Genomic DNA, 10988 nt, shown 5'->3' with positions numbered 1-10988 from the left:
CTGCCACCACACCTGGCTAATTTTTGTATTTTTAGTAGAGACGGGGTTTCACCATGTTGGCCAGGGTGGTCTCGAACTCCTGACCTCAGGTAATCCACTTTCCTCGGCCTCCCAAAAATTGCAGTTTTTAATGCAATTCACTCCTTATGTTTGACAGAAGACTGAAATGTGTCATGTTTTATTGAATTGAATTTTTATCTCATTTAAGTAAGCCGCTATGGCACTCTTTAAGACAAGTAGTGTGAGTCCACTAAAAGAAGTAAATTCCCTTGAGTGTCTTGTTTACGACTAGCATTGTATATTTCTTAAGTGAAATGTGTGTCTTAGTCAATATCAATGCCCTGTCTTGGTGAGGCTTTACTTGTGTATTTAGTATGTATAGAGATGTGCGTGACTTTGATTTATATTTGGGATAAATATGAGGTATGTGATTTCCAGAAGTTCTTTATCCCAAAGGGGTCAACTAGGATAAGTAATCATTGTTGCCACTGTTGGATAGATCAGATGGCCAGACCATTGGCAGTATCCTAAAAGCCTAAAAATGTGCGGATTTTTGGCCATGGTATCCAGTGTTAAAATGATTAGTACTCACATTGTCAGTCATTTGTTCACACTTGGATCATGTTCTAGTTAAGAGATGAAAATTGCTAACTCTTCAGCAAGCTCCATCACATGCAATTGTTGAAATACTGTCCATAAATTATTAACACTTCTTTTTCTGTTCACTCAGTTGATTCCAAGAAGCTCACTAGGTATTTGGTATGTCCAGGAGGGGGTGAAATCCTGCAGTATTATGACATCTATCAAGAGACCGAGGAATGGGCAGGCCATATTCTTCTGCAGATATGTTATGCCAAAGGGTTAAGGTTTGGCTCTATTTTGTAGGTATCATTTCCATTTTAACAAGGAGGTCTTAGTGACTGTGAGTGAGGATGCTGCCTCCATGGCCAAGGCATAGCGAGAAGTTGTGTACCAAGGGTCAGGGATAGTACCCATGAGAGCCTCTAGTTCCAGAAGAGTCCAGTGTTTGACCAGCAATCAGTATAATGACATGTAGTGTAGAGCTGAGCAAGACAGCTTTCTGCACCAGAAATTCATGGGCATTTATCACCATCATGAATGACAGAAAAACTATAGGGGAAATAATGGGAGGTTGCTAAAGCCTCTACTCCTAAGGAACATCTGGAGGCATTAATGGGGAGTATTTATTGTATTGCAACTTGGTCAGATTATAGCGACTTTTGTCACGGGGTCCCCATTGAAGGTGGGCTTATTTTTGAGTAACAGCATTATATGCTTAAGTAAAATTTGTAAACAAGGAACATGCTGCTTCCAGAATCCAAAAAGGCCTAAAAGTTGTTGGTTTTTCTTTAACGTTGTGGGTACTGACAGGATCAATAGCTGTTTGTTGACAGTGTCTGGGATGTAGTGACCCTTGGTTGAGTAAACAATTTTCAAGAATTAAACTGAAGTAGTAAGGCCATTTATTGTTTGTAGTATTTATGTGACAATGGTCAATACCCTTTATCTGAACTCATTTGTAAGTATCTGTATATTCTTAATGAGTGTATCAAATGAATCTCCTTGGAGGAGGATGTAATCAATGTAAAGTCATACCTGTGCTCTAGCAGAAAATTGAATGTAATTAAGATGTGGTGCAAAGAGTATGTGTGACGGCAGGAATTGAGATAACCCATGGGTAGCAGGGTAAAGGTGTATTGAGTCTTTTAGAAGTTGAAGGAAAACGACAGCTGAGGGGCTGAACAGAAGCAGACACTGAACAGAACATACTAGCCAAATCAATAACTGTAAAGTATCACTGGCTGATTGGATAGAGTCAGTAATTTAACTAGTATTGGGCACAAGGGCCTTAATGGGTGGGGTATAGCATTAAGGTTGTGGCAATGCATTATGAGACACAAGTCTTTCTTTCTGTTTTGAAGAACAAGCCAAATTTGATTTGATTGGTAGATGGAAAAGCAGTGTGCAAAATTACCTCTTCTCTGCATAGATCTTGTATAATGAGTTTGAATACTTGGAGACATATTTTTAACTTATATTGAGCTGTATTTACCATCTAATCAGGGGTGAAAGGCCATGGGTGTCCTTTCTGTCAAGCTAGTTATAAGTGCCAGAAGCATGATTTAATTTCAAATTATTAATCTTTGGGCTGTTTATGCCTATTACAGGTTATTATAGGGAAATAGGCTGTATGGCAATGGAGAATTTAGGCAAGGCAATTGTATTAGTCTATTCTCATGTTGCTAGTCAAGACATACCCAAGACTGGGTAATATATAAAGAAAAATAAGTTTCATGGATTCACAGTTCCACATGACTGAGGAGGCCTCACAATCATGGTGGAAGGCAAAAGACACATCTTACATGGCGGCAAGCAATAGAGAGTGACACCTAAGCTAAAGGGGAAATCTCTTATAAAACCACCAGATCTCATGAGACTTATTCACTACCATGAGAATATTATGGGGGAAACCACCCCCAGGATGCAATTATCTTCCACTGGATCCCTACCACAATGTGTGGGAATTATGGGAGCTACAATTCAAGTTCAGACTTGGGTGGGGACACAGCCAAGCCATATCGGCAATTTTTCTGGTGTTTAAATTGTAAAGCATATCTGATTTTGTCCTCTCTTGTATGTTTACTAACTCTTCTAAGAGCACAGCAGGTACCTAGTTTAGATTTAGTGGAATATGCAAGTTTAACTCTAATTTGAGACCTAGAGTCTACTAAGTCTATGAAAGTTTGCCAATTGTTACACTTCAGCAGATGTTAAAAGTTAACTTTGAACCTGTAAAGTCAATCAGCACCCACTTATTTTTTTTTCATAAATTCTTTTAGCAACTATTTGAATTGTGGACCTTTGTTTTATGTTTTGTTTCCTCCTCCTGTAGCCAAGTGGTTTGGTTTTTCTTTGCTTCGTTGGTGTCTGCATATTCTTTGAGTGGTTTCTCCTCCATAATCATATCTATAAGTTTCTCTCTTTAGAGTATCACAAACCAGTGTCATCAGGATTTGGGACCTGCTTCATTACAATGGTTTCTTCACAGAGTTTAAATATCCCAGGCTTATTTTGGGTTTAAATTAATGTCTTGGTTATACACCGGAGTGCATTAATTACTTTCCCCTAAAGTCCTGTAGATCAGGATCACTTAGTAACAGAGGTATAGGGCAAACAGCAGCAAAGTTATTTTGAAAGATCCAAGTGAGTCACCTGGTTTTAGGAGGATGGACCTTAACAGGCCACATGATGTATTCTTACTTCACATGAGACCACCCAGTGTGACTTTACATCACACAAGATATTAGACTTACCCCTTATTACTCTATACATTGGGAGCCAGCACCTGGTTTAGACACAAACCCATGACCATAGGCAGAGAATTGTTCTCCTGAGCCTAGCATCTATCCCTGCTTTTGCTGGAATTACGACAAATAATTAAACCCGAGATACACAGATAGGTTCAGGCAGAGGCAAAGTCACTTTAAAGTGGATCTCAAACACATATTCTGTTCCTAAACATCAGTTAATGAAACTTCTGATGTAGTCAAATCTATAACAGAAGCTCAGCAGAATCCAGCAAATGCAGCACAAGGAAGCAAGAGCAAGATTTCCAGCAGAGAGTACCTCAAAGCTCAAGTTTACCAGCAGACAGCAACATAACTCAAAGAGCAAGCTGACCAGCAGGCAGCAGAGTAAAGTAGTAAGCTAAAGCAAAAGAAGAAAGACCCTCAGTAGTGGTGATCGTTACCCAGGTATTCTGTTCATAATGCCAATGATTGAAGTCACCCCCAGGAACAAAATGGGTACTCTACTCAAAATTTGGATAAGATATTGATCTGATGACACCACACATACACAAAGAGGGTATGAGAAAGTGTTTATGAGGCTTTCTAGGAACAGGAGAGCAAGCTACTAAGCAAATCTAAAAATGGCTTGGGAGAAAAAGATAAGAGACTATATTGTCCCTTTTTGTGGCTTAGGGACTCAAGCTCGGATACGAATTCCCCAAGCATAGACAGAACATGGCATGTGTACTTTGAACTCTTCTTTGGTGCCAAAGTAGTCAGCACTTGGGACTTTTTATCCGTTTTCTCAAATGCAGGTTGAAAAGGGAGAAGTAATGGAGGGACTTGAAAGCTATCAGTAGTCAAATATCAAAATTGGAGTCAAATTGTTTATTACACAAACATACTAGTTTTCAATGAAAGTTAAGTGATCTTATTATCCTTAGAAAGTTGAATTCCATGTTATATTTGTCACTCTATAATCACAAGTTGGCTGCTGAACTTCCAGGCATTACACACCCATTCTTAGCAGAAGGAATGGGGAAAGGACGTAAGTTGCCACATTTTCATCTGCTACTTTTATGAAGAACAAACTTTCCCAAGAACTCTTAACATAGCTTTTTCCCTTGATATCATTGACTAAAACCGAATGAAATGACCATCCTTAGTTCTAAGAAAAACTAAGAAAGTTAGTATTTATAACATTGAACCCAGTGGGGAGAGGAGGATACTCTTGGAAAAGAAGAGGGTGATGGGTATTGGTAGGCAGCTGACTATGACAGTAATGCTATTTGTATATCTTCTGCAAAATAGGTTTTCATAGTAGTTACAAGAGTTGTAAGCACTGAAAAATTGTTTTACTGCAGCACACATCCCTGCTCCTGGAAGTTGACATCCATCACATACAAATTGCTGAGGAACTGGTGATAATTGCTGCTTTAACAACATTGTGTCTTGTCTTATCCATGTGGAGGAAGGGGAGGGGCCGGGGGAAGAAGTACTTATTACACTGGGAATTCACTGAAATTTCTCCTTACCTTTCTGTTTGAGTGACATAGATGAACATGCAATCTTCTGCAGACTATTATTACGTTGGTTACATATGTAGCTTGTCTTTTTAAAGGATGGAAATGAGCGGGCTTGACCCTGAATAGTAATCATTACCTTTTTTCTGACTCTACATCAGATATAAATTATCTTTCCCACCCATTTCCAAAAGTCATTATAAAAAATTTTGAAAAGTAAATTTTCATCCAGTTACATAAGCAAATAAGAAGGGGGGAGAGGAGCAGCACATGTGTTAAAGAACCAGAATAAAAGCTATTCACGTTAGGATATCACAATTGTGTATCTCAATGCCTTTCCTTTCATACTTAAGAAACATAGTGCCTTTGAAAATGAAAAGAAAAAATCAAAGCTATTAAACACATGTTCTTTTCTCTGTGACTGCATTGATTAATACCCTGAGCTCACACAGCTGTAAAGTTATACTGATGTCCTCTTTAGATCATGCCTCACATTACTTTACTCAGAAAAAGAGAGAAAGGCTTGTCAAGTAAAAGAGTAAATGAGATATCTCATTTACATTGAAATATAGAGAGTATCAAAGAAAAAGGATGCTTCTTGTTCACCAAGTGCACTTCTTAACTCATAATATACTGATGATATAATGGAGCTGGACATGTCACAATCATTTGCATCTGGCCTTGCTTTCTATAGTGTCTTCCTATGCCTCTTATTTCAAAACCAAATGAAAAATTGGATTTTTATTCACTCTGGAAATTACTAGACCCTAACGTGTTGTTGTTGTTTTTGATGTCCTGAAATCAAAATCTGGCTTCTTGATTTGGATAATTTTATTGTGTTAGAGTATCCACATGATTTTAAAAAAACCTTGTAAATAAAATACCCCAAATTCACTCTACAATAAAAGTGTTTAATCACCTATCCTCCTAACAAGAAGTACAGGGATAGTCAAATAAATTCAATCAGACATTCTTTACTACTTGACTTCAAGCATTAGTCACTATAGGCTACTGGATATTTGAGCAATTTATTTAAATTAGTATTTCTTTTTGATCATATGAAACAATCTGAATCTTTTAAAGTATTGTAAAAACACCACAAATAAATATATTTAGATTCCTTTCTTGTCACATTCTAAATTGAAAAAAACCAAACAAACCTTGATCATTTATATCCCTGAAAAATGAGACCTATAATGTTATTTCATTTAATAACTAAATAGAGAAAATAACAATTTTCTCAGTTGGCTAGACATTTTAACAATAGCACTGAAGGCTCCTGGAAAGTGACATCAGAAAAATGCTGGAATAGCAGGCTCCAGTGTTCATTCCCTCAAAGAAACATCAATTTGAACAACCATCCATACACAATAATACTTTCTTTCCTTTTTTTCTTTTGAGACGAAGTCTCGCTCTGTCGACCAGGCCGGAGTGCAGTGGCGGGATCTCGGCTCACTGCAAGCTCCGCTTCCCGGGTTCACGCCATTTTCCTGCCTCAGCCTGCCGAGTAGCTGGGACTACAGGCACGTACCACCACGCCTGGCTAATTTTTTGTATTTTTAGTAGAGATGGGGTGTCACCGTGTTAGCCCGGATGGTCTCGATCTCCTGAGCTCGTGATCCTCCCACCTCGGCCTCCCAAAGTGCTGGGATTACAGGCGTGAGCCACCGCGCCCGGCCCCCTAACACTTACAAAAGAACTAAGAAACACAGGTGAGAGATTACTGCACTTAGGTGGAGGATAGATATAAGAAAAAAGACATTTAAAAGGGTAAAAAAAGAGTCTCACATTACCTGTGTCACCCTTCTCCAAAGTTTAACAATGCAATGCAGAGAGAGACAGTCTTTGCACGAGGGAAGGAGAGCGAAGGGAGTACTGGACTTCTCTGCAGACCCCAGCGTTAGATCTGCTTCCGTGAACTTTGGTGCCGAGACTGACCCCTATGGCCCCAGGCTCCATCTCAAGCACTGTAGCCCCAGGGTTGAGACACATTTCAGAACCAGACTGGCTTCGTAGCCCTGGGCTTCAAGTATACCCCCACAAATCCACTTTCTTGGGCCACCCCATTGGCCCCTGGCACCAGACTGAACTTTGTGCACCTAAGACTCTGACCCACCCTAGTGTACCAAGTTTCCAGGCCGCCTCTGCAGATTCAGGAAAGACCCAGATACTAGGCCCATGGTACCACTAATCAAGGTATGAGTCCAGCCCATTCAAGGACTGCAGCATCAAGCCCGGTAATTGTCTTAAAGAAGCTCAGTGAGCTGCAAGAGTGCACAGATAGACAATGGAACAATACCAGGAAAGTAATGCATGAAGGATATTATAAGTTCAACAAACATGTAGAAACCACAAAAAGAACCAAACGGAACATTTTGGAGCTGAGGAACACAATGACTGAACTGAAAAATTCCTTAGGAAATTTCAATAAAGATCTTTATCAGGCAGAAGAAAGAATCAGCAAGTTAGAAAATAGGTCATTTGAAATTTTCCAGTTAGAAAAACAAAAATTAAGAAGAATAAAAAAGAGTAAATAAAGCCTGTGGAGTTTATGGGACATCATCAAGCAAATCAACATACATATATGCAAACCCCTGAAGGAGCAGAGGAAAAGTGGAAGAGAGTTTATTTAAAAAAATAATGACAGGAAAATTTTCAAAGAAATAAACATCCTGATCCATGAAGCCAAAGAACACCAAATAGATTAAAAATAAAGAGATCTTCATCCAGACACATTATTATCAAATATTCATAAGTCAAAGATGAAGAGAAAACTTTGAAAACAGTAAGAGAAAAGTGATTCATTACATAAAAGGAAACTACCATAAGATTATCAAAGGGCTTTTCAGAAACCTTGCAAGCCAGGAGATAGTGAAATAGTATACTCAAAGTCCAGAAAGAAAAAAAAAAAAATTACCAACCAAAAATATTACGCTGAGAAAAAATTTCCTTCAGAAATGAATGTAAGATAAAAAAATGTCACCAAACAAATAAAAACTGAGGAAGTTTATGGCCACTAGACCAGTTTTACAAGATGCTTAAGGAAATTTTTCAAGTTGAAATAAAAGGATCTTAACTAATGATGAAAACATTTGAAATTCTCAAATACACTATAAAATTTGTTTATATTTTTATTATATAAATGATATAATAAAATTCAGAGTACTTTCATACTATAAAAGTGGTATATAAATATCAACTTTTAACTGTAGTAGAAAAGGTAAAAGACAAAAGCTTTAACAATGACTATAGACACAATTATTCTTAAATGAATACACAATAACTAATATGTAAGTTCTTAGTTCAAAACGAAAAAAGTAGGGGAGAAAAAGTTAAGGTATAGAGTTTTTTTATGCAGTAAAAGTGAAACAATTATATCTTTAAAACAGACCATTATAACTACAAGATATTTTATGTAAGCACCATTATAACCACAAAGAAAACACTTGTAATAGATATACAAATATATAAGGAAAGTATTTGAAGCATATCACTACAAAAATTCATCAAATAACAAAGCAATCCAGGGAGAGAGAAAGCAACTACAAAACAGAAAAAAAAAAAAGTGTGAATAACTTCTTTTCTATAAATAATTACTTTAAATATAAATGTATTAAATTATCTAATCGAAAGACAAAGAATGTCTGAATAGATAAGAAAGAAACAAACCAAACAAAATGAGAATCAACTATATACTTCTTACTTACTTCAGCTTTCAGAACACAAATAGACTGAAAGTAGAAGAATAAAAAAAGTTGTTTTTTTTTCATGAAAATAGAAACCAAGAGAGAGCAAGGTGCTATTCTTACAGCACACAAAATAAACATTAAGTCTAACACTGTCTCAAGATATTGAGCATCATTATCTAATGAGAAAGGAGTCAATTTATCAGGAGAATATGACAACTATAAATATATACACACCAAACATCAGAGCACCTACATGTATAAAGTATATATTTACAGAACTGAAGGGAGAAATAGATAGCAATTCAAAAATGGTAGGGTACTTTGATACTCCACTTTCAACAATCAACAGATCATCCAGACAGAAAACCTTTAATGAAATAACAGACTTTAATGACACTGTAGATTAAATCATCCTAACAGACATTCCAACCAATAGCAGAACATACATTCCTAGCAAACACACACATTCTTCAAGACAAATCATATGTGTCGCCACAAAACACATCTTAACAAATTTAAAAGGTTGAAAATATTTTAAGTGTCTTTTTCGACCACAATTATATGACACTAGAAATTGATAAAAAAAGAAATTGGAAAATTCACTAATCAATGATAATTAACACCCTCCTAAACAATCAATACACTAAATAATGAAAAGGTAAATAAAAAAACTTGAGACAAATTAACATTTAAAATATATCAAAACTTATGGGATGCAACAAAAGCAGCTTTAGAAGAGTTTATAGTGATAAATGCGTACATAAAGAAAAAAAAGAACCTCAGATAAAAAACTTAATTTTACACCCAAAGAACTAGAAAATAAGAACAAACTAAGTCCAAAGTTAGTAGAAGGAAGTCAATTATAAAGACAAGAGCACAAATGAATGAAATAGAGATAAACATGCATAAAAGAGCAATAAAATTGAGATTCCTTTTGAAAATAATAATACATTTACATTTAGCCAGACAGTAAAAATAGAAAAAATCATATAAACAAAATTATAAATGCAAGAGGAGACATTTTAACTGATAAATACAAAGGATCATTAGAGACTACTCAGAACAATCATACACCAAGAAATTGGATAACCTAGAAGAGATAGATAAATTTCTAAAAATATACAACCTACCAAGACTGAATCATGAAGAAATAGAAAAGTTGAACAGGCCCATAATGAATAAATAGTAAATAATAAATAGTAACTAAAAGCATCACATCAATAAAAAGCCCAGGACCTGATAGCTACACTTCTGTATCCTGCCAAACATTTTCTTAAAATATTAGTGCCAATCATTTTTTTAAACTCTTCCAAAAAATTGAAGAAGAGACAATACTTCTTAACTCATTTTATGAGAACAATATTACCCTAATACCAAAGGTAGACCAGGGCACTACAAAAAAAAAAAAATACAGGAAAATATCCGTGAAGAATACAGATTCACAAATCCTCAACAAAATACTAGCAAACCAAATTCACCAGCAATTTAATATGACAATACACCATGATCAAATAGAATTTATTCCTGGGATACAAGATTGCTTCCACAGACACATATCAATCAGTGTTATACACCACATCAACAGAATGAAGAACAAAATTTATATAATTCTCTTCATAAATGCAAAAAATTATTTGACAAAATTTGACATGCTTTCATGATAAAAACTCCCAACAAATTGTAGTTGTACACTGTAAATATATACAATTTTTATTTGCCAATTAGACTTCAACAAAGCTGGAAATTTTAGAATAAAATTTAATTTAAATAAAAATAATAGCACTGATATAGATAAATATTTCCAGGATCAGTAAAGAACATTCTTTATACAGGGTTACCACAAGCATGATAAGACAGGAAATTCACAAGATTATGTCTGAATGTCTAAGTGTCCTTTTGCACCTCTTTCTCTTACACTGCTGGATTCACTCCTGCTTGCTGGGATTGGAGCGAACTAATTCTCTTCCTGCTGTTTCTAGGTCAAGCTAGTATGTCCCTGCCTAGATTCTACACAGGTAGACGTTTCAGCAGTTAATTACTTCTCCTGCTGAGTGTTGTTCAAGGGCCTGCACCATTGCATGTCACACTATTAGATTACCATGATAAAGGAAATACTAATTTAATTCACTATTGCAGAACATAAACCTAAGTAGAAGAAATGCCACAAGAAAAAAAAAAAAAAAAACTTCTAGTAAAAAAGTGATTTAGTTTGGAAGATTTTAGTTCAAATCAACCTATAGACAGCATTAATTGTGTGGCACGGTTTTTCTTCAGAGTACCAGAAATAATTTTAAAAATTTTCTAAACTTATTAATATTGAGAAACATTAGAGACATAGACCAATGAAAGAGAACAGAGCCCTCAGAAATAATACCACACATCTACAGCCATCTGATCTTTTACAAACCTGACAAGAAAAAGAAATGGGGAAAGGATTCCCTATTTAATAAATGGTGCTGGGAAAA

The sequence above is a fragment of the Colobus angolensis genome, unplaced genomic scaffold, assembly GCF_000951035.1.
Source record: "Colobus angolensis palliatus isolate OR3802 unplaced genomic scaffold, Cang.pa_1.0 Scaffold29, whole genome shotgun sequence".
NCBI classification, from domain to species: domain Eukaryota; kingdom Metazoa; phylum Chordata; class Mammalia; order Primates; family Cercopithecidae; genus Colobus; species Colobus angolensis.
The sequence above is the reverse complement of the archived record's forward strand: the minus strand, read 5'-3'. Positions refer to the sequence as shown.